Source organism: Furipterus horrens, unplaced genomic scaffold (genome assembly GCF_987537825.1).
Source record: "Furipterus horrens unplaced genomic scaffold, mFurHor1.1.pri manual_scaffold_6, whole genome shotgun sequence".
Classification (NCBI taxonomy): Eukaryota; Metazoa; Chordata; class Mammalia; order Chiroptera; family Furipteridae; genus Furipterus; species Furipterus horrens.
Window position 1 is genome coordinate 44,433,990 of NW_028327176.1, and position 21,515 is coordinate 44,455,504.

The window sequence follows — 21,515 nt, forward strand, 5'->3', positions numbered from 1 at the left end:
TTCTGATTTTACTTATTTGGTTCTTTCCCTCTTTTTCTTGATGAGCCTGGTTAAAAGTTCATCAATCTTCCTTATCTTTAGCTCCTGGACTCACTGATCATTTGTACCTTTTTTTTTGTTTGTTTTTTTACTCTATTTTGTTTATTTCTGCTCTGATCTTTATTATTTCCTTCCTTCTACTTAATTTGGGCTCTGTTTGTTCTTCTTTTTCAACTTCCTTTAAGTGTGAAGTTATATTGTTTATTTGAGCTTTTTCTTGCTTTTTGAAATAGGTCTGTGGTGCTATGAACTTCCCTCTTTGGATTTCTTTCCCAGTGTCCCACAGATTTTGGGTTGTTGTGTCCTCACTTTTATTTGTTTCAAGGTATCTTTTGATTTCTTCCTTGATCTCATTGTTGACCCATTCATTATTTAATTATATGTTATTTAGCTTCTGTGTCTTTGTGTGATTTCCAGTGTTCTTCTTGTGATTGATTTCTAGCTTCATATCATTGTGATGAGAGATGATGCTTGATATTATTTCAGTCTTCTTAAATTTGTTGAGACTTGTTTTGTGTCCTAACAAGAGGTCTATCCTAGAAAACATTCCATGTGTACTTGAAAAGTATGTATATTCTGCTGCTTTTGTATGAAATGCTCTGAAGATATCAATTAAATCCATTTGATCAAGTATGTCATTTAATACCACTGTCTCCTTGTTGATTCTCTGTCTGGAAGATCTATCCATTGAAATCAATGGAGTTTTAAAATCCCTGACTATGACTGTATTTCTGTCAATCTCTCTATGTCCATCAAGATTTGCTTCACATATTTAGGTGCTCCTATGTGCATGGGTAAATGTTTGCTAGGGTTATAGCCTCTTGTTGGTTTGTTCACTTTATCATTATGTAGTGTTCTTCTTTATCTCTTGCTATAGCCTTGGTTTTAAAGTTTATTTTGTCAGATATAAGAACTGCTACCACAGCTTTTTTTCCCTTTCCATTGGCATAAAATATCTTTTTTCCTTTTCTTCACTTTTAGTCTGTGTGTATCTTGCGATCTGAGATGGGTCTCTTGGAGGCAGCATATATATGGGTCTTTTTTTTTTATCCACTCAGCTGCTCTATGTTTTTTGGTTGGAGCAATTAGGCCATTTACATTTAAGGCGATTACTGATATATGCGTATTTAGTGCCATTTGATTCTCAGACATTTTCCTGGTTGTTTTTTTTTTTTTTCCTTTCTTTCTTTTTCCTTCTTCTTAAAGCAAGTCCTTAACATCTGTTGCAGTACTGGTTTGGTGATTAACACCAAACCAGTCGTCGGCAGCCGTCTGTCTCGAGAGATGATGGTGTAGCTTCTTAAGAGTCTCTCTGCATCGCCGAGAATGGCTGTGCAGTCCTTTAACTTTTTCTTGTCAGGGAAATTACTAATTTCTCCTTCAATTTTAAATGATACCCTTGCTGGGTAAAGTAGCCTTTGTTGTAGGTCCTTGCTTTTCAATACCGTGAATATTTCATGCCACTTCCTCCTGGCCTGAAATGTTTCTGTTGAGAAATCAGATGAGTCTAATTGGTGCTCCCTTGTATGTAACTACATGCTTTTCTCTTTTAGGATTCTCTCCTTGTTATTAGACTTGTCATTTTAATTATGATGTATCTCAGTGTAAACCTCTTTGGGTCCAACTTGTTTGAGACTCTCTGAGCTTCCTGAACTTGTGTGTCTTTTTCCTTCAACAGATTAGGGAAGTGTTTGGTTATTATTTGTTCAAATAGGTTCTTGCTCCCTTGTGTGCTTCCTTTTCCTTCTGGTATTCCCACAATGAGGATGTTGTTACACTTCATGTTGTCCAAAATGTTCCTTAAGCTCTCCTCATATTTTAAAATTCTTTTTTCTTTTTGCTGCTCTGACTGGGTGTTTTTCCTACCTTGTCTTCCAAATCACTGTTTCCATCCTCTGCTTCATCTAGCCTACTGTTTATTCCTTCCAGTGTATTATTTATTTCAGATATTGCATTCTTTATTTCTGACATGTCCTTTCCTATGATTTCTATATATTTTTTCATATTGTTAAATATCTTTATAATCATTACTCTAAACTCTCTTGCTGATAAATTGCTTGCCTCCATTTCATCTAGTCCTCCTGGAGAATTCTCTTGTTCTTTCATTTGGGGTCTGTTTCTTTGTCTTCCATTTTGGCTGTTTCTTTGTATTTTCTGCCTTAGTTGTTAATCCAATCAGTGACATAGCCTGGCAGGATAAGGTCCCCAACACCGAGGTGCTGAAGCGAGCCAACATGAGCAGTTTGCATGCAGTTCTTAGTGAGAGACGCCTCAGGTGGCTCGGCCATGTCAAAAGAATGGATGCAGGCCGTATTCCCAAAGACCTCCTCTACGGCGAGCTAGCAGAAGGCCAGAGGATGACAGGGCGCCCAAAACTGCGGTTCAAAGACATCTGCAAAAAGGACATGACACAATGCTCCATCAATCTCAACACATGGGAAGTTCAAGCAGATGACCGCCTAGCCTGGAGGCTCGCGGTCAGGCAAGGTACGTCACGCGCAGAGGCTGCACGCAACGAGGAGGCGGTCCAGAAAAGATCGAGGTGGAAGCAGCGTCAACAGCAGCAACAACAGCCATCTGCCTTCACCTGTAACAAGTGCGGCAGGGATTGTCACTCCCGAGTCGGACTGCACAGCCATTCTCGGCGGTGCAGATAGACTCTCAAGAAGCTACGCCATCATCTCTCGAGACGGACGGCTGCCGACGACGACGACAACGACATAGCCTCCAGCTGTAATGGGCAGCCTGGATGAAGAACCACAGGGAGAGACAAAGTAATTCCTGTGGGTGGGGCTAGTGCTTCCCCTGAGGCTGATACCACTTGGAGAGGAGTGCTCTACCTGAAAAAGATGATCTCTGCAGTATGGGGAATGACTCAGCACAGGGATCCTGGTAGCTATTCCTTCAGTTCTCTCCCCAGAGACACCTACCCAGACTCCCCTCAAGCTGCTCTAGTCCACTCTGCCCTCCTTGTAAACAAAAACTTTGTGCAAACATAACTTTGTGCATTGGCCCTTTAAGAGGTTCTCTGCGTCTCCAGCTGTCTCTACTGGGCAGAAAGAAACCCTGCTGCTTTTCATAGTAGGGTGTTATCTGGGTTCCTTTCAGTTCAGGTGCTGTAGGCTGAGGAGACCAACTTGGGATTTAGACCCCACACTTCTCAGGGAGAACCACCCAGCTGCTGAAATATTCCTTTGGAATCTCACCTGCCACTGGTGGGTGCCCAGCCAGCCCTCTTTCATCTTCTACATACTTCCTACCAGTCTCATTGTGGCAAAGTGGTTTCTTCTGTCCGTCCTTGGTTATAAAGTTTCTCTCCAGCTAGTGTTCAGTTGATTATTCAGATTTTTTTCTCTACTGTTTAGTTGTAATTCCAGATTGGTCCTGGGTGGATGTTAATGTAGTTCCTACTTACTCCTCTGCCTTCTTGGATCACCCTCTGTTTCTTTTTAAATAAGTTTCCAGTGTACAAAATTATAATTTATACACTATAAAGTGATCAACCCCAAAAGTTTAGTTACTATCAATCACCATATGATTGACCCCCTTCACCCCTTTCACCCCACTGCCTTACTCTCTGTTGACCACCAATCTGTTGAAAATACATTTTCTTTAACTCATGAATCAAATATATTGGTAATATAAATAACAGTGAAGATCTCATTTTTTCTGTTCAGTTTTATGAAAGTAGGTAGGCTTAGATCAGATTCCCTAGGAACAGAATCTGAGATAGGGATTTGAGGGCATGTTATTTCTTGAGGGAGCATTCTCTGGAAAGAAATCTGTTAGAGAGGGAGAAGAGCATGACAGAAAAGCAAAATTAGCTTCCAAGGAAAGATCTGGTATTAGCTACAGTCCAGCACTGGCCCAGCCTTCAAGGGGAGGTTTCTGAAACATAGCATTGTGAAATTGTCCTCCCTTTTGGTAAGAGGGCTGGATATGTATGCCATCATGTTAATTGACCATTGGATCATCTATGAAGAACATATAACTTCCTGCATGAGCTGGTTCCCATCTGTTGATGGAAATTCTCTGAAGAGGGATAGCTATAAGCCATTACCTGCCACCACTCACAGGAGCAGGGGTGGGTGCTTCAAGCAAGTAAAGGAGATCTAGGCAGGGTGCCAGAGTATCAACTGCAACTGTGCTAGTAAACATACAGTGCTAGGCAAATAAAATAGGATTTGCAAGTGGGAAAAGTGCTTTCAATATTTAATCACATGTCTTTTATGTGGGGAGGGGTAAGTGGCAGTTTTATTTTAATAAGCAAAGAAACTCACAAGTCTTTTTTTCAATTATAGTTTACACTCAGTATTATTTGTATTAGTTTCAGTTGTACCACATAGTAGTTAAACAATCATTTACTTTACAGTGTTTCCCTGATATTTCTAGTACCCACCTGGCATCATACATAGTTATTACAATATTATTAACTATATTGCCTATGATGTACTTTACATCCCCATGACTATTTTGTAACTACCAATATATATTTCTCAATCTCTTCAACTTTTTCACCCAGTCCCCCTACCTCACTTCCCTCTGGCAACCACCAGTGTCAATATTTAGTCATATGTCTTTTAATCACTAAAATAATCTTTGCTCAGAGGAATAATATTTTCATAGATAAATAAGGCTTTAAGTAATAAAGAAACAAAATACCAAGTTGGTGTATTAATCAGGATAGGCTAACCTATTGTAAAATTTAGACCACAAAATGCAATGGCTCTAAAGAAGTTTATTTCTTTCTCAACAGTCCAGGTTGTATAGAGAGCAGAGAAACTAGAGGAAAAAGCTCTCCTCTACATGGTTGTTCAGGAACCTGAATTAGTTATAGCTGTAATTCCTTAACATGTGGCTTCTAAGATTGCCATGAACATCATCAGCATACAGTTGACTAGATGTATCACTTATCTATTCCTGCATAACAAACTTAGCAGCATAAAACATCCATTTAATATTTATTATTTTGGTTTCTGTGGGACAGGAATTTCAAAGTGGCTTAGCTGAATAATTATGGCTCAAGATCTTTCAGTGAGTTTGCCATCAGATGTCTGCTATAGTTACAGTCATATGAAGGTTCTACTAGGGCTAAAGGATTTACTTTCAATGTGGCTCACTTAGTACTAGTTTTGGGCAGGTGGCCTCAGTTCCTTGCCCTACAGACCTCCCTACAGGGCTATTTGAATATCTTCACGACATGGAAGCTGGCTTGCCTCAGGAAAAGTGACCTAAAAGGGCAAGATGAAAGGCACAATGTCTTTTATGGCCTAGACTTGGAAATCACATTCCATAATATCTGCAATATCTTAGTTATATAGGTCAGCCATAGGCAGTGGAGGAAGTGATTACATACAGACATAAATGCCAGGAATCAAGCATCATTAGTGGCCATCTTGGAGGCAGGCTATTTGACTGGAGAAGCATGTATGAGAAGTTTTCATGAGCCAAAGATGTTTTTACTCACATGACCATATCTTATAGCAGGAAAAAAAAAGATACATAATATAGCTGGCCAGAAATGTGTTTTTTATTATAGTAGAAGAAGTAGGGGTAGATGTTTAGATGCACATCTGGCAGCCTCTACAATTGGGAATGAATTCAAAAGAGAAAATATGCAAGAGATGAGTAACTAAAATAAAACAACAAAAGTTTATCTTAGTGAGCAAACTTTCAACTATGTGGATCATCCCAACATAATGCTTAAATTTATTTCTGATTTCATGAAATTGTTCTTGTCAACAGCATCTCACAGGCAAACACTTTTAAATCCCAATAGGTTGTTTTAAAAGCCACCATCCTAGTCTTGGCTATAATAAATGTTTTCAATTTATTTTAAGTAACTGACTTAAAAATAGTACTAAAATTACTAATGTTAATTAGTGAGATCCAAGACACATACATGATAGGGAAAATACAATTTGCACACTCGCTAACTAGAAAACTTCGTAATTAAAGACCAAAATATCCTACCCCTTCTTTGAGAATTTCCCTTAGAGAAAAGTTTTCTGTGCACTGAATTGGGTCATAGACAAGATAATTCCCAATGCATTTCCTGTAAAAAACAGTAAAACCTCAGAGAGAAGATTAAGTATTCCATTGCAAGGCATTTTCAATTAGTTAGGCTTAATGAGGAAGAGATAATCTCTTAGTTGTAATATGAACTTTAAGTGGGGGGAATTTTTCTTCCTAACTTGTCTCAAAGATTCTTTTTTGGTTTTGTTTTATATTCTGCATCAATGAACTGGAGTCCAGAATGTTACTGATTTATCCTAAATATTTGACAACTCAGAACTAGTTTTGTCCATATCTCCGCTGAGGATATTATATATTAATTTTAAAAACATAAGATTGCTTATTGGAATGATAGAAGTACTGCTTTGTAAAACTTCTATGTTCTCTAAATTGTTTCATGCTGCCTTGTCATTATAATAATTCAAGGAAACTATGGTCTTGTTTCAGGGTCTGTCGGTCCTTTATAATAGAAAATTATATAAATCTGATGGCAAAAATTTTGTCATTGATTACCATCACTCTGTGACATCTTGATTTATAATAAAAATAATACAAATATACATTTTCAAAATAATTTAATAATTTTGACCCTGAAACTAGGCTGTGATAGGAGTGGAATGCACACAGGACATAAAGCTGGGAATCCTCACTCTGTCATTAGGTAGAAAACCTAGGCAAGTTATTTAATATCTTTGAGTTTAAGTTTCTTTACCTAATAGAGGATTACTAACAACTTTCCTTCTAAGGTTCTGTACAGATTAAAGAAGGAACAATTATGTGAAAACACTTGGCAAACATTTATACCATACAACAACTTGCCGCTAGAAATTGTTTCTAAAAACATAATCTTTAAGTAGTAGATTAAATCCAGCTGGCTTCAAATGATACCAGGGGTGGGGTGATGTGGGGGTACAGATGGCTACATCTCCAGAGAATTCTATGACCTTGGTGATGAACAACTAAAATTCATAGGCTTTTCTTATCAGAGAAACTCTATGTTTCCTGAGAATAATAATTATTTTTTACTGAGGTAAAATTTATATAACATAAAATTAATCATTGTATAGTATATAATTCTGTGACATTTAAGTGCATTCACAATGTTGGGTAAACTATCAATCACCTCTATCTAGTTTCAAAATATTTTCATCATCCCCAAACAAAACAGTCACCCATTAAACAGTCACCCTGAAAATTTTTAGATCTTTGACTCCATGTAATAAGGATAAATGCTATCAGCTCTGTAGCAAAAAAACATGGAAATTACTTTCCTCCAAAAAAGGTAAAACTAGTAATTTAATAATCGGATTTACAGGGCCAGTCAGGGGCCAGTCTGTGATCCCAAGAGTGATTGTTCTCCTGACCTCTGAGTTGAACATTAGAGTATGCTCTGCCCTCCAGAGCAGCAGCAGTTATGTCTCTGCACAGACCTTACAGCCTCTTAGGAAGCTGCCTGGGTGATCCTAGAAGATCAAAATGAAAACTAAGTTTTCAAGAATATTCAAGGTTTTCAGACATAAGTGATTTTGAATTATTAATAACCAGGCAATCAGGAGATGTGGTAAGCGGTTAAAAAGAAAAGTTTGGATTCAAAGTTTATAAATGGGTTGGAATGAGAAAATAGTCACAAACATTACACTAACAAATTCTAGGAATTGCGTCTTTACAACCTTGACTCTACTGATGAAGAATGTATACTGGCTCAGGGACTCACATATTTCAGGGAAGCTACCAAAAGACCTCATGGAGAGAAAAATCCATCCTAAGGGAAGAGCTTGGAGGAAGAGTTTGGGCCAGAAACAAAGCCTGAGTCACCAGAAGGGCATGGTTTTTCGGATTCCAGTGTTATATTTGTCATTCAGATTCCTCTCCTAGCCCAGATTCTCTTGGGGCTCATGTTGGGGTGGAGTAGGGTGTGGGGCATAGTGAGTCAAAAATGGAAAATTAAAAGAGCTGCTTAGCTAAAAAGGAGGAGTCCTAAACTAGGCCAAGGCAGCTCATCCATTAAAAAAAAAAAAAAAAAGGTGGAAGAACTAAGTGCAGGGCATTTGTTAGACAAGAAGGATATAATGCTAAACAGTCTCTGACCTCAAGAAACTTTATAGCCTAGAGGTAGATATTTGAAATTGAACTACATAAATACTGATTATAATAAAGGTTACTAAGGAATAACTCAGTAGGCATGGCAGTATTTAACAAAGAAAGGACAGGGGAGGCTTCCCTGAGGAAACAATGTTTCAGCTGAAACTTGAAGGATAAGAAGTTGGGAAGAGTGTGCAAATATTTGTGTGTTAGGAAGAGCTAGAGTTTGAAGCCAGTGGGCTCAAGTACACCAGGGCTGGAGAGAGAAGCAGCAGGCACAGCTTATGAAGGAGCTGGTCACTTCCTTATACTTGCAGCGAGTATCCTGCTACAAAAGCATCCAGCTCCAGGCAGGGCAGAGAGTTCCTCCTAGTTGTAAGACTGTGGGGTGTGAACTGAACTAGGGCCTTGAAAAGCTTGGTAAAAGGATTTGGCAGGTGCCCTGGTTTTAACTTCAGCTAAATGCACTATGCCATTAGTTTGGCCTCTTTTTATGCCCCATGTTTCTATGTAACATTGTCCTAAGGATATGGATTCAATCTCTTCAGGAAATTCCAGGCTTATTCTAGAATCTTGATCAAGTCTCATAACAGGGGCTAAAACTAAGGCACATGGTGCTGGCAAGTTAAGCTTTTGGCTCAACACAGGGGCACATGTGTCTGTCCATCTGCGTGAGAAACCCTTCACAACATTAACTCCTCCGTGGTAGGAAGGGTGTAGCCATGTTTGCGCTTTCCCTAGCAGAAAAGCTTCGCCAGAACTAAAGAACCTGTAGAATCATAAAACTTTCAGTTATATCAGGGCCAAGTTTCCTAACAGGTATTTGGTTAGAACTACTATGGTTGGAAACAGCACCTCTAGCCATCCTTTTCTTCAGGAGGCCATGGAAGTTGTCCATATTATTTGGAGTAATATTTTGGTACCTGGCAGAGTGCACACTACATGATAAGGAGTCAATAAATATCTTTTTAATGATTGAGTGAAGGCTGATCACAGGGCAGGCAGTTCTGCCAAAGCACTTCCCACATCACTCAGAAGATTAGTTTTCTCTGCTCACAGAGATGTGAGAAAACAGCATCTAAAGCAGTGATTCTCAGCCCTGACTGCACATCATGGGGACTTAAAATATGCATATAGTTTTATTTCAGATATGTTTTTTAAAGTACATTTATAAAGAAATTAGGCTGAAAGTAAGTATGTCCAAATTTAACTTTGACAGTGAGATTATGTACAGTTGTTATCTTACTTTGTAGGAATTTTACTTAAGGAAAAAAAAACAGATTTACTGAGGTATAACTGCCATACAATAAACTTCATATATTTAAAATGTCAGTGATAAGTTTTAACATATTAATATACCTCTGAAACCACCACCACAATCAAGTTAATGAACAGATGGATCACCCACAAAAGCTTTCTCATGTCCCTTTGTAATACTACCCCTTCCCACCAGTATACAATTCCCAGGCAACAAGTGATCTGTTTCCCATCACTATAGATTAGTTTTTTGTGTTCTCTAGCATTTTATATAAACAAAATTATAAGGTATGTATTCTTTCTGTCTGGCTTTTCTTCACTCAACATAATTATTTTGAGATTCATTCATGTTGTGTGTGCCAGTAGTTGACTCCTTTTATATTTGTTGATGGACGTTCGGATTGCTTCCAACATTTACTTATTACAAATATACCTGCTAGGATCATTCATGTTCAAGTTCTTGTGTGGATGTATGTTTTCATTTATTTTGGGTAAATACCTATGAGTTGAATGTAAATACCTAGGTAAGTGTATGGCTTAAATTTTAAATAAACTGCCAAACTGTTTTCAAAAATGGCTGTCATGTTTTACATTCTCACCAGCAGTGTATGAGAGTTTTAGTTGTTCCATATCCTCTCCAATATTTGGTATAGTTAGTCTTTTTAATTTTAAACATTCTAGTAGATATATAAGTATATCACTGTGGTATTAATTCACATTTGTCTAATAACTAATGGTGTTGAGCATCTTTCCATGTATTCATTTGTCATCTGAATATCTTTGGTGAAAGTGATACAGAGTCCCATCTGGGTCGCCAAATTGTTACAGAACCCCTGGGCTGTTCCACTTGAAAACAAACCCATGGGCTCTTTAGTTAGGGGTCCGATTGCCCGCCACCAGAATTACAACTCTGAATATTATAGTTGAGTGAGAAGAAAATTGTTTATTTAACAGTTACACATATCCTTGCCTCCCCTCTACCAAACCTAGCCAGTTTTAGGGAGGTCAGAAACACTGTTTCCCTACTTCCTAGGCACAGTTCAGCTTTACCAGCAGCTGCCAATCACTCAATCTGATTGGGGAGGTCCTTTCTGTGCTGTGGTGCCCTCCAGCTCTCAATGCAGAACCGCCTGGATTCTCAGCCTCCTTGTAAACTGCCTTCTTCCTGTAAACCGCATGGATCTCCTCTCCTCAAAACCACATAGCGAGAGCCTCTTAAAGCAGCCTGGAGACCCCTTCTCCAAGCCACGTGGAAAACTTAGCTTCTTTATTCCGCATGGAGAAGGCCCCTTCACCAAGCTGCATGGAGGGGGCGAGGGGGCGAGAGAGCGCGAGAGCGAGAGAGCGAGAGCTAAAATGTCCTCAGCTGCTTATATATCCCTGACTGCGTCCTCTGACACAGTGGGTGTTGCAAACAGTTCTGACCATTCACAGAACCTTATGTAGGCTCTGTGTGCTTTTTCCATACCGTCCCCTGGTTCAAGACTCCTCCCATCTACCTGAGGCTTTGGATGCATTAAAGCCATTTTGCATAAGAAAAACACCAGCCCCAGGCATGTGGAGGCATTCTGAAAAGACGCTTTCTTCTCCCCATCCCCCAGCCGCAAACTCTGGGGATTTTTGGACTCCCCTGTTTCTGTAACACTTTCTTCACTGAATTTCCTTGTGCCTTTGTTGTAGACCTAGTCCTGGACTCTATTCTGTTCCATTGAACTACTTCAATACTTGACTATCTCAATACCAATATCTTTAAATCATGAAGTAATATATTATAAGTCCTCTCAACTCTGTCCTTTTTTTTTCAAAATTGTTTTAGCTATTCTATATTCTCAGCATTTACGTATGAATTTTTAAATAGACTTGTCAATTTCTACGCAATATCTGCTGAGATTTTGATGGAGGTTGCATTGAATCTATAAATCAATTTTGGGGAAAACGGCATCTTAAAAATATCAAGTTTCCAATCACTTGGATGTTTAAAAAAAAAAAAAAAACTGATGTAAGAAACAAGGAAATAGTGACTCCCAAACCAGTAGAAAATCATTAGTAACAAAGGACAAATGTAATTAGAGGGTCTTAAGGGCAAATGTAATTAGAGGGTCTCAAGGGAAAATGTAATTAGAGGATCTCTGAGAAGGAAGTTGACAGACAACATTAGCATATTTACAAATCACAAAAGGGGCATTTAGATAATCATGTTAGATTGTAACTCCGGAGTAACCAGTAATGGAGAAATGGGGAAGATGGAGAGGGGAGGGGAAGCTAATCGCATTATTGCTGCTCAAGTCCTGTGTCCCTGTTTTTATTGTGAACATTTCTCACACTGATGACTGACTACTCCAGACCAATTGAATCAGAATCTCTGGGGATGATATACGGGTATCATTATTTTCTAAGAAATTTCACAAGTGATTTTAATGTGCACTCAGGGTGGAAAACACTGAGTCACGACATATTTCTTAATGGGCTTTTGCCCATTTAATGCTCCCAAAGGTAATAAGCAGTGATGAATAGTACAAAAATTATTGTGTTAACTAGTAATGCTGAACTTAAAGAAAAACTTTCAAGGACATAGAGATTTGAAGGGCTATCATGTGAAAGAGAAATTCAATTCTTTCTACTCTAATAGACAGAAACTTCAGGGAGTCAAACATCATCTTTGCCCAAGGAAGCACTTTCCAATAGTCAGTGATGTCCTCAGAAACACTGGGCTTCCTGGGAGAGGAGATCGCTCTAGTTTTGTAGACTGGACAAAAATTTGGTGGGAACTATACATTCAGCATTCACTAGGGGCCTACTATGTACTAATAGAAAAGTTCAGAGGCTTTTCAGCGTCAGCAGAATTCTTGGAAAAAAGGCTAGCTAACTACTCTGAGTTTCTGAGATACTTCTTTAATAATTATCATGAAATGACTGCATTAGACTTTTGGGTCACAAGTGTAGACTTTTTTATAATTCATATCCCATGGCTGATGGGGAGAAAATGAAATAAATTGTGGATGGATAACTAATTCTGTGTGAAGGATAAGAACATACAGGGGTATATAGAATTATGGGGGAGAGACAATAGAAGTGGTAATAATGGAGCAATCTCACTGGGAAAAGAAAGCTCAGAACTATGAAACTTCTGTAGAATCAATCTCTAATGTGGATCGCTTGAGCAGGATAATGATAATGTGCTGTAAAGTTTATATGAAGGTAAAGTAACAGCTAAAATATTTGACAGATTTAAAAACATAATGTTTTTCTTTAAGAACAAATGGAATATTGACTGTAATTGACCATATTCAAGGCCACAGAGTCGAAAACATTTTCAAATAATTGAAACTATATAGACCATGTTCTTGGATTACAAAGGAATTAAGCTAGAAATCAATACTAAAAAAAGATAATTAGAAAATTTCTAAGTGTTTGGAAATTGCATAATATACTTCTAAATAACCTATAGATCTACGAAGAAAATATAATAAAAATTGGAAACTATTTTGACCTGAAAGGAATAAAGTATTCCCTCATTTATTGCAGGTATTATGTTCTAGACACTCCCCCCCCCCATGATAGGTGAAAATCTGCAAAGTAGAAACCTTACATTTATTTTAGTGTTTATATATGTTTTAAGGCTTTATAAACCCTTCCCACATACTTATAAACCATTCCCAGCCCCTTATTAACCTTTCCCACTCCCTTATTACCTTTTCCACACTTCTATAAACACTATGTATGTTCTTAACCATATTCTACGTAACTTTAACAAATACTTATACGGTACCACAAAATCCTGCAATATAGTGAAAAATCCGCAATAAATAATTAAATATAATATTTTAAAAAATCCTGCAATACAGTGAGGACGTGATAAGTGAACTGCGATATAGAGAGGGACTACTGTATTTTGTTTCATATTATGAAAATAAAACATATTCAAACTGAGGTACAACTTAAGTTGTGCTCAGGAATATTTGTAGCCTTACATAAATATATTAAAAAAGAAGAAAGGCTGAAAATCATTTTAAGAGGTTAGGGAAAAAATACCAACTTAAACCTAAACGTAGTGTTACAGTGAATCATATAACATTATCTGTACTCAACAATTTTTTCTTATAAAAACAGCAATTTCATTTTGTTCAACTTCATAGAAGAAAATAATTAAAAAATGACAACCTAAGTTATAATGAAATAGAAAACAAAGTTTTTTCTTTATGAAGAGTAATACAGAGGTTTAAAATGTATTCTCTGGACCCTTGGGTGTCCCTGAGTTCAAGGGGTCCACAGGTCAAAAGCGTCTTTGTCATCATTGTAATTCACCACGTTATTTTCCTTTTTCGTACTTATTATCTCACAAGTATACAGTAGTTTTCCAGAGGCTACATGACAATACTGCAACGGATTGAAAGCAAAAGCAGGTAAGAGAATCCATTTGTCTTATATTAAGTCTTATATTAAAGGAGATTTGAAATATAATTTTCTTCTCAAATTTTTGTTTTTAAAATATTGCTATTTTCATTAAAGTAGAAATAGTTTAATAACACTCTCATTTTGTTAAAATGTAATGGGTTTTAAATGAATTAATAATTTAAAAATTTTTCAGTTTTAATTTCTAATATGATAAATATTGATACTTATAGCCAACACAAACAAAAATTCTTTAAGGTCCTCAATAATTTTTAAGAATGTAAAGGATCCTGGTTTCAAGATGGCTGCAGAGTAGCTGGAAGGTCCATCCACTTGCTTGTAGACCTGGACTGGTCTTACGGCTAAACTGCAGAGCAACCAACTAAAAAATTTAGTTGAGTGAATGAGAGCATGTGAGTGAATGTGTATGTGGATGAGTGTGCAGGGTGTGTGCATGAGTGGACAAGAGCCTGAGGGGACCATACGGGAACTCTTTTAAAAGAGCTGAAGCGAGACTCAAGACCCAGCAAGGATTCTGTGCTCATGTATGCTTGTGTGCACACACAACAGTTCTGTCAACAAAGAACTCAGAAGGATAGAGTCACGTTGAAGAGACTGTGGGATCTGACTCAGCATGGCTGGTGAGCAGGGGACTACAGGGTGGAAAGTTTGGGCCTGAGTCTCCTGTGATAGCAGCAGACTGAGGACTGGATGGCCAGGAGCTGAATGCTTGAGATTCGTTGTAGCCAGGCAGGTCCCCTCACAGGCAGACATGCCCAACCCCCACCTGTGGGATTATAGGCTCTGCAGGTCAGTAAGGCCAGGCTCAAGAGTTCCCTGCTGGGAGCATATCTACAGGGGAAAGCTAAAAGCTCTGGAAGGGCCCTTTCTACCAGACACTACATGCTACAGTGTTTCTTGGGTCCCAACCCACTGAACGGCAGAGCAGAGAGATTAGAGATAGATGCAACAAGGGGTGTTGAGGGCCCTACCCAGCCTCTACACCTAGATAGAGCTGTTGTTGGTGCCAAGCAGGAAGGAGTTGCCCCTTGTACACAGATTAGCCCCTCACAGGAAATGGACAGCTAATTCAGCAGAAATCATACATTATTGGAAAGGATTTGGGACAGACCAAGTCATGTGGCAAGGGGGCGGGGAAACACTCCCACCATCTTCCCTGAACACTGAACAGCACTACTGCCCTCGGGGATGATCCAGGGTTCCCACCCTCCCAATCTCACCAGAGATGTCCTCTGAAGACAGGTGGAGAAGATACTGGCAGTTCTCTGAGGTCATTAAATGAACCACTCCTGGCAGAGGAGGATTTAATGGTGGGTGCACCAGGTGCACCGGGCATGCACCCTGGGCCCCGACTTCTGAAGGGCCCCGCAAAACCCCGACTTTACACTTTTTTCTAATGACACCAAGTTTGGTTTCATATGTGCAATTTTAATTACATACAAGTTGTAAGCTTGTGGGGCCCTTCAGAAGTCGGGGCCCAGGGCACGTGCCTGGTGCACCCGCCATTAAATCCGCCTCTGACTCCTGGGCTCTGGGCTGAGGGAAAGCTGGCAGGACAGAACAGTGGGGAGCAGCCAAATCTGAAGGAGAGAGCCACAGGCTGTGGATCACTTGTAGTCTCAAAAAAGCTTCCTAGGGCCAGACTAGGACACCATCTGACATTACCAGGGGCAGATCTAGAAGGATAAAACAGTGGTAAACACTGGATTCTACAGAGATGAATTTCACTGTGGTCTTCTTAATTATTTGCATTATTTCCTCCCCTGCATAGTTTTTAAACATTCATCTCTCTTCCTTCAAGTTTGTGCCTATTTTTCACCAGTTTTTTTTTATTTTAGTTTATTTCAACTCTCATACTTTGCTCCTCCCTTCTTTTACTCCATTTTACCTTCTTCTTTCCTCTTCTTATTTTTGTTTTAAATTTTATCTTTTCTCTATGACTTGTTTCTATTCCACACTCTTACGATTTCTTCCCCCTCCAGCCTCTCAAAACCATTTTTCTTGTCATTAGTTGTCTCACATTCTTTCTCCCTTTCTTAAAATACACTTATTATCTCTCTACCTGTATCAACCTTCACTTGTCGGTTGTTGATATGGTGATGGTGGTTGCATTTCTTCAATTTTATTCCTAGATATTCACTATCTTTGTATTTTGAATCTCAAATTTTAACTTTCCCTTTTCCTACTCAATTTCGCCTTCCTCCTGCCCTTTCTTTTGTTTTAAATTTTACTTTTTCCTTGTTTTAATTTGGTTTTATTCCTCACTCTTAGTTTTTCTTCTCCCTCTATCCTCTCAAAAATCATTTTTCTTTCCTTTAGACATGTCATTTGCTTTTTTACCTTTATTTTTCCTTCTTATTCCTATTCCACTGGTATTAATATTTATTATTTTGTTGTTAATATTGGTGTGGTGAATCTTTTTCTCCAATTTGGTTCCTAATTTTTTCACTATTGCTCAAATTTTTTTTAACCTCATACTATGCTCTTCCCTGTTCTTACTCCATTTTGTCTTCCCCCCACATTTTAAAAGTACAATGTAAATTCTATTTTCTTTTTTATTCACCTTGTTTCTCTTCCCTACTCTTATTATTTCTCTTCCCTCTACCCTCTCAACATTATTTTTTCTTACACTTAGTCATTTCATATTCATTTTTCCTTCCTTATAATAGTCTTAGTCTATTTAAACCTTTATTAATATTTGCTCATTTGCTTTTGATAGTGTGGTTGTGGGTAGGGGTTATTACTGCAAGTGTGGGTTTTGTTTCCTGGGTTGTTTTGTTTTGTTCTGGCAGCACCTGTACAACAGCATACAAGATGTGGTGGGCAGTGTGACTCTCAGTCGGCCAGAGGGAATAACCCTCCCAAAAATGATCCAATAACAACCAAAACCCAATTACAATAATAGTTCACATGAGACTGTACCACTGAGTTCCACAGAAGTCACACCATGAAGACAGGGAGTCAAAGCAGATCAATCTAATACACAGAAACAAACAAGAAGAGTCAGCTAAGATGGGAAGACAAAGAAACAACCCCCAATCCAAAGGAAAGGAGGAATCTCCAGAAAGAGTGCTAAATGAAACTGAGGCAAGCAATTCCTCAGACATTGAGTTCAAAATAATGATTATAAAGATGCTGAAGGAGCTCAGTGAGAACAACAAGGAAGTCTATGGAAACTACATCAGCATGAAAAAGGACAGAGAAACTATCAACAGGATCCAGGAGTAAATGAAGAATACAATATCTGAAATGAAGAATACACTAGAAGGAATTAAAAGCAGGCTAGATGAAGCAGATAACTTAATTAGTGAGCTAGAGGACAACATAAAAAATTTTTTTCAGAGAGAGCAACAAAATGAAAAAAGACTCAAAAAAAATGAAGAGGGTTTAAAGGGGCTGCAGGACAGCATGAAACATAGTAATATTCATATCATAGACATACCAGAAGGAGAAAAAGAGGAGCAAGGGATAGAAAACATGTTTGAAATATAAGAGAAAACTTCCCTATTTTGATGAGAGGAAAAGTTACACAAGTCCAGGAAGCACAGAGTTTCTCAATCAAGATGAACCCAAACAGGCCCACTCCAAGACACATTATATGTAAATGGCAAAATTTGAAGAGAAAGAGAGAACCTTAAAGGCAGCAAGGCAGAAATCGCTAATAACATACAAGGGAGCTCCGGTAAGGCTATCAGCTGATTTCTCAACAGAAATACCACAAGCCAGAAGGGAATGAAAAAATGTATTCCAAGTAATGAAAAGCAAAGGCCTACAACCAAGACTACTCTACTCAGCAAGGCTCTCATTTAAATGCAAGACAAAATAGGGAGTTTCCCAGACCAAAAAAAAAAAAAGCCTAAAAGAATACATCTCCACCAAACCAGCATTGCAAGAGGTGCTAAAGGTACTGCTTTACAAAGAGGAAGAAAGAGAGAGAGAGAGAGAGAGAGAGGAACACAGGTACAAGGAGGGGGAAAAGGCAATGAATAAGTACCTATCAGTAATAACCTTAAATGTAAATTGATTAAATGTACCAATAAAAAGACATGACCTGCATATATGTTCTTTAGAAGATACGCACCTCAGAAAAAGATCTACACAGATTGGAAGTGAAGGGATTAGAAAAAATATTCCAAGCAAATGGACATGAAAAAAAAAGCTAGGGTAGCAATAATTATATCAGACAAAATAGACTTCAAAACAAAGGCCATAAAAAGAGACAAAGAAGGACACTAGATAATACTTACGAGAATAATCCATCAAGAAGATATAATCCTTGTAAACATATATGCACCCAACATAGTAGCACCTAAATATATAAGGAAAATCTTGGTGGACTTCAAGAAAGATGTCAACGGCAACATACTAATCATAGGGGATTTTAACACCCCACTGTCAACAATGGATAGATATTCCAAACAAAGAATCAACAAAGATATTGTGGCATTGAACAACACTAGACCAAAAAACGCTTAATTAATATATACAGAACCTTTCACCCAAAAGAAGCAAAATACACATTCTTTCCAAATGTACATGGAATATTTTCAAAGAAAGACCACATGATAGGACACAAAACAAGCCTCGGAAAATTCAAGAAAATTTAAATTATATCAGACATATTCATGGATCACTATGGCTTGAAACTAGAAGCCAACCTCAAGGAAAAAACTCAAGAAAAATCAAAGACATGGAAACTGAATAACATGCTATTACATAATGAGTGGGTTAAAATGATATCAAGGCAGAATCAAAAAGTTTCTGGGAACAAATGAAAATAAACACCCAACAGCCCAAAACCTACAGGACACAGCAAAGGCTGTTCTGAAAGGAAAGTTCACAGTAATAGAGGCCTACCTAAAAAAAAAGATAGAAAAATCTCAAATAAACAACATAACCCAGCATCAAGCACTAGAGGAACAACAACAAAACAAAGCCCAGAGAGAGCAGAAAGAAGGAATTAATCAAGATCAGAACAGAATTAAATGACATAAAGACCAAAAAACAATTCAAAGGATCAATAAATCCAGCAGTTGGTTCTTTGAAAAGATAAACAACATTGACAAGCCATTAACTAGACTTATCAAGAAAAGGAGTGAGGACCCAAATAAATAAATCAGAAACAAAAGTGGAAAAGTTACAACCAATACCACAGAAATACAAAGGATTGTAAGAAATTACTGTGAATCACTATATGCCAAGAAATTGGACAGCCTGAACAAAATGGACAAATTTCTAGAAACATTCAATCTTCCAAAATTGAATCAAGAAGCACAAAGGTGGAATACACCAATAACAACCAGTGAATTGAAGCAGTAATCAAAAAACTCCCAGCACTCAAAAGCCCTGGACCAGATGGCTTCACCAGTGAATTTTACCAAACATTTAAAGGAAAACTAACTCCTATCCTTCTCAAACTATTCCAAAAAATTCAAGAAGAAGGAAGACTCCCAAACTCTTTTTATGAGGCCAGTATTATCCTAATTCCAAAATGAGGTATAGTCACAACAAAGAAAGAAAATTACAGACCAATATCGCTGATGAACATAGATGCTAAAATCTTCGATAAAATATTACCAAACCATATCCAGCAATACATTAAGAAGGTCATACAAAATTTTCAAGTGGGATTTATTCCAGGGATGCAAGAATGATAAAGTCAGAAATCAGAAAATGTAATACCCCACATAAACAAAATGGAAGACAAAAATCACGCGATCTTTTCAAAAGATACTGAAAATCATTTGATAAAGTCTAGCACCCATTTATGATAAAAAACACTCAACGAAGTGGGAATAGAGTGAGCATACCTCAACATAATAAAGGCCATATACAAGACACCTACAGCCAACATCATACTCAATGGGCAAACACTAAAAGCTTTCCCCTTAAGATCAGGAATAAGACAAAGGTGTCTACTTTCACCACTTTTATTCAACATAGTACTGGAAGTTCTAGCCACAGTGATCAGACAAGAGAGAGAAATAAAAGGCATCCAAATTGAAGAGCAGAAGGTAAAATTGTCATTAGGTAACATGGTAGTGTACATAGAAAACCCAATAGTCTCCATCAAAAAACCACTCAACCTAATGAGTATATTTGGCAAAATAATGGTATACAAAGTCAATATTCAGAAATCGAGGGCATTTTTTAAAAAGTATATTTTATTATGTTGTTATAATAGTTCCAGTTTTTTCTCCCTTTGCTCCTCTCTTCCCAGTAACCCCTTCCCTCCAGCAACCCCATCCCCCTTAGTTCATGTCTATGGGTCATGTCTATAGGTTCCTTGGCTTCACCCTTTCCTATATTATTTTTTAAGTTAATTAATAAATTAATTTTTATAACAATAAAAAATAACAATTCCCCCCTCGCAGATTTAAGATCCTTTATAATCTTATAAAGGACAATGATCAAAGGTCTCGTGCTCCTCTAGCTGCTTCAAGCTAGACATGGTCATAATCCTACCTACCCTTAAGTCCAGAAATCCCTAATAAGAGTGGGAGTGTAGCAGGGAGAGTGGCCTTCCCATATGGGGAAGGATCTTGCAGACTCCAGGTCAGTTGGCTGTCCCCAGCCAATGGCATGCTTGGTTTAACAGGCTGGCATCCTTGTATTAGAGACAGTCACTCAGGTAATGAGATCATAGGCTTATGCCCTCTGATTCAATTTTGCTTGTTTGTTTGTGTTGTTCATTAGTCTCCTGTAATAAGTGATATCATATGGTATTTTTCTTTCATTGCCTGGCTTATTTCACTAAGCATAATTCTCTCTAGTTCCATTCATGTTGTTGCAAATGGTAGAAGTTCTTTCTTTCTTTCTGCTGCATAGTATTCCATTGTGTAAATGTACCACAGTCTTTTGGTTCACTCCTCTACAGATGAGCACCTATGTTGTTTCCAGCATTTGGCTATTGTAAATAGCACTGCTATGAACATAGGGGTGCATAGGTTCTTTTGAATTGGTGTTTCAGGACTCTTCAGATATAATCCTAGCAATGGAATTGCTGGTTCAAAGGGCAGTTCCATTTTCAGTTTTTTGAGGAAATTCCATACTGTCTTCCATAGTGGCTGCACCAGTCTGCATTCCCACCAACAGTGCACTAGGGTTCCCTTTTCTCCACATCCTCACCAGTACTTGCGGTTTGTTGATTTGTTGGTGATGTCCATTCTGACTAGTGTGAGGCAGTATCCCATTAAGGTTTTTACTTGCATCTCTCTGATGGCTAGTGATGTTGAGCATTTTTTTATATGCCTTTGGACCCTCTGTACGTCCTCTTTGGAGAAGTGTTTGTTCAGGTCCTTTGCTCATTTTTAAATTGGGTTGTCTGACTTCTTGGTGTTGAGTCATGTAAGTTTTTTATATATTTTGGAGATCAATCCCTTGTCTGAGGTATCATTGGCAAACATGTTTTCCCATATGGTTGGTTCCCTTTTCATCTTGCTGATGTTTTCTTTTGCTGAGCAGAAACTTTTTAGTTTGACGTAGTCCCATTTGTTTATTCTTTCCTTTATTTCCCTTGCCTTCAGAGATATATCAGTGAAAATATTGCTACTTGGGATATCTGACATTTTCCTGCCTATGTTTTCCTCTAGGACTTTTATCATGTCATGGCTTACATTTAAGTCTTTGATCCATCTTGAGTTTTTTCTGGTTTATGGTGTAAGTTGGTGGTCTAGTTTCATCTTTTTCCCTGTCCCTGTCCAGTTCTC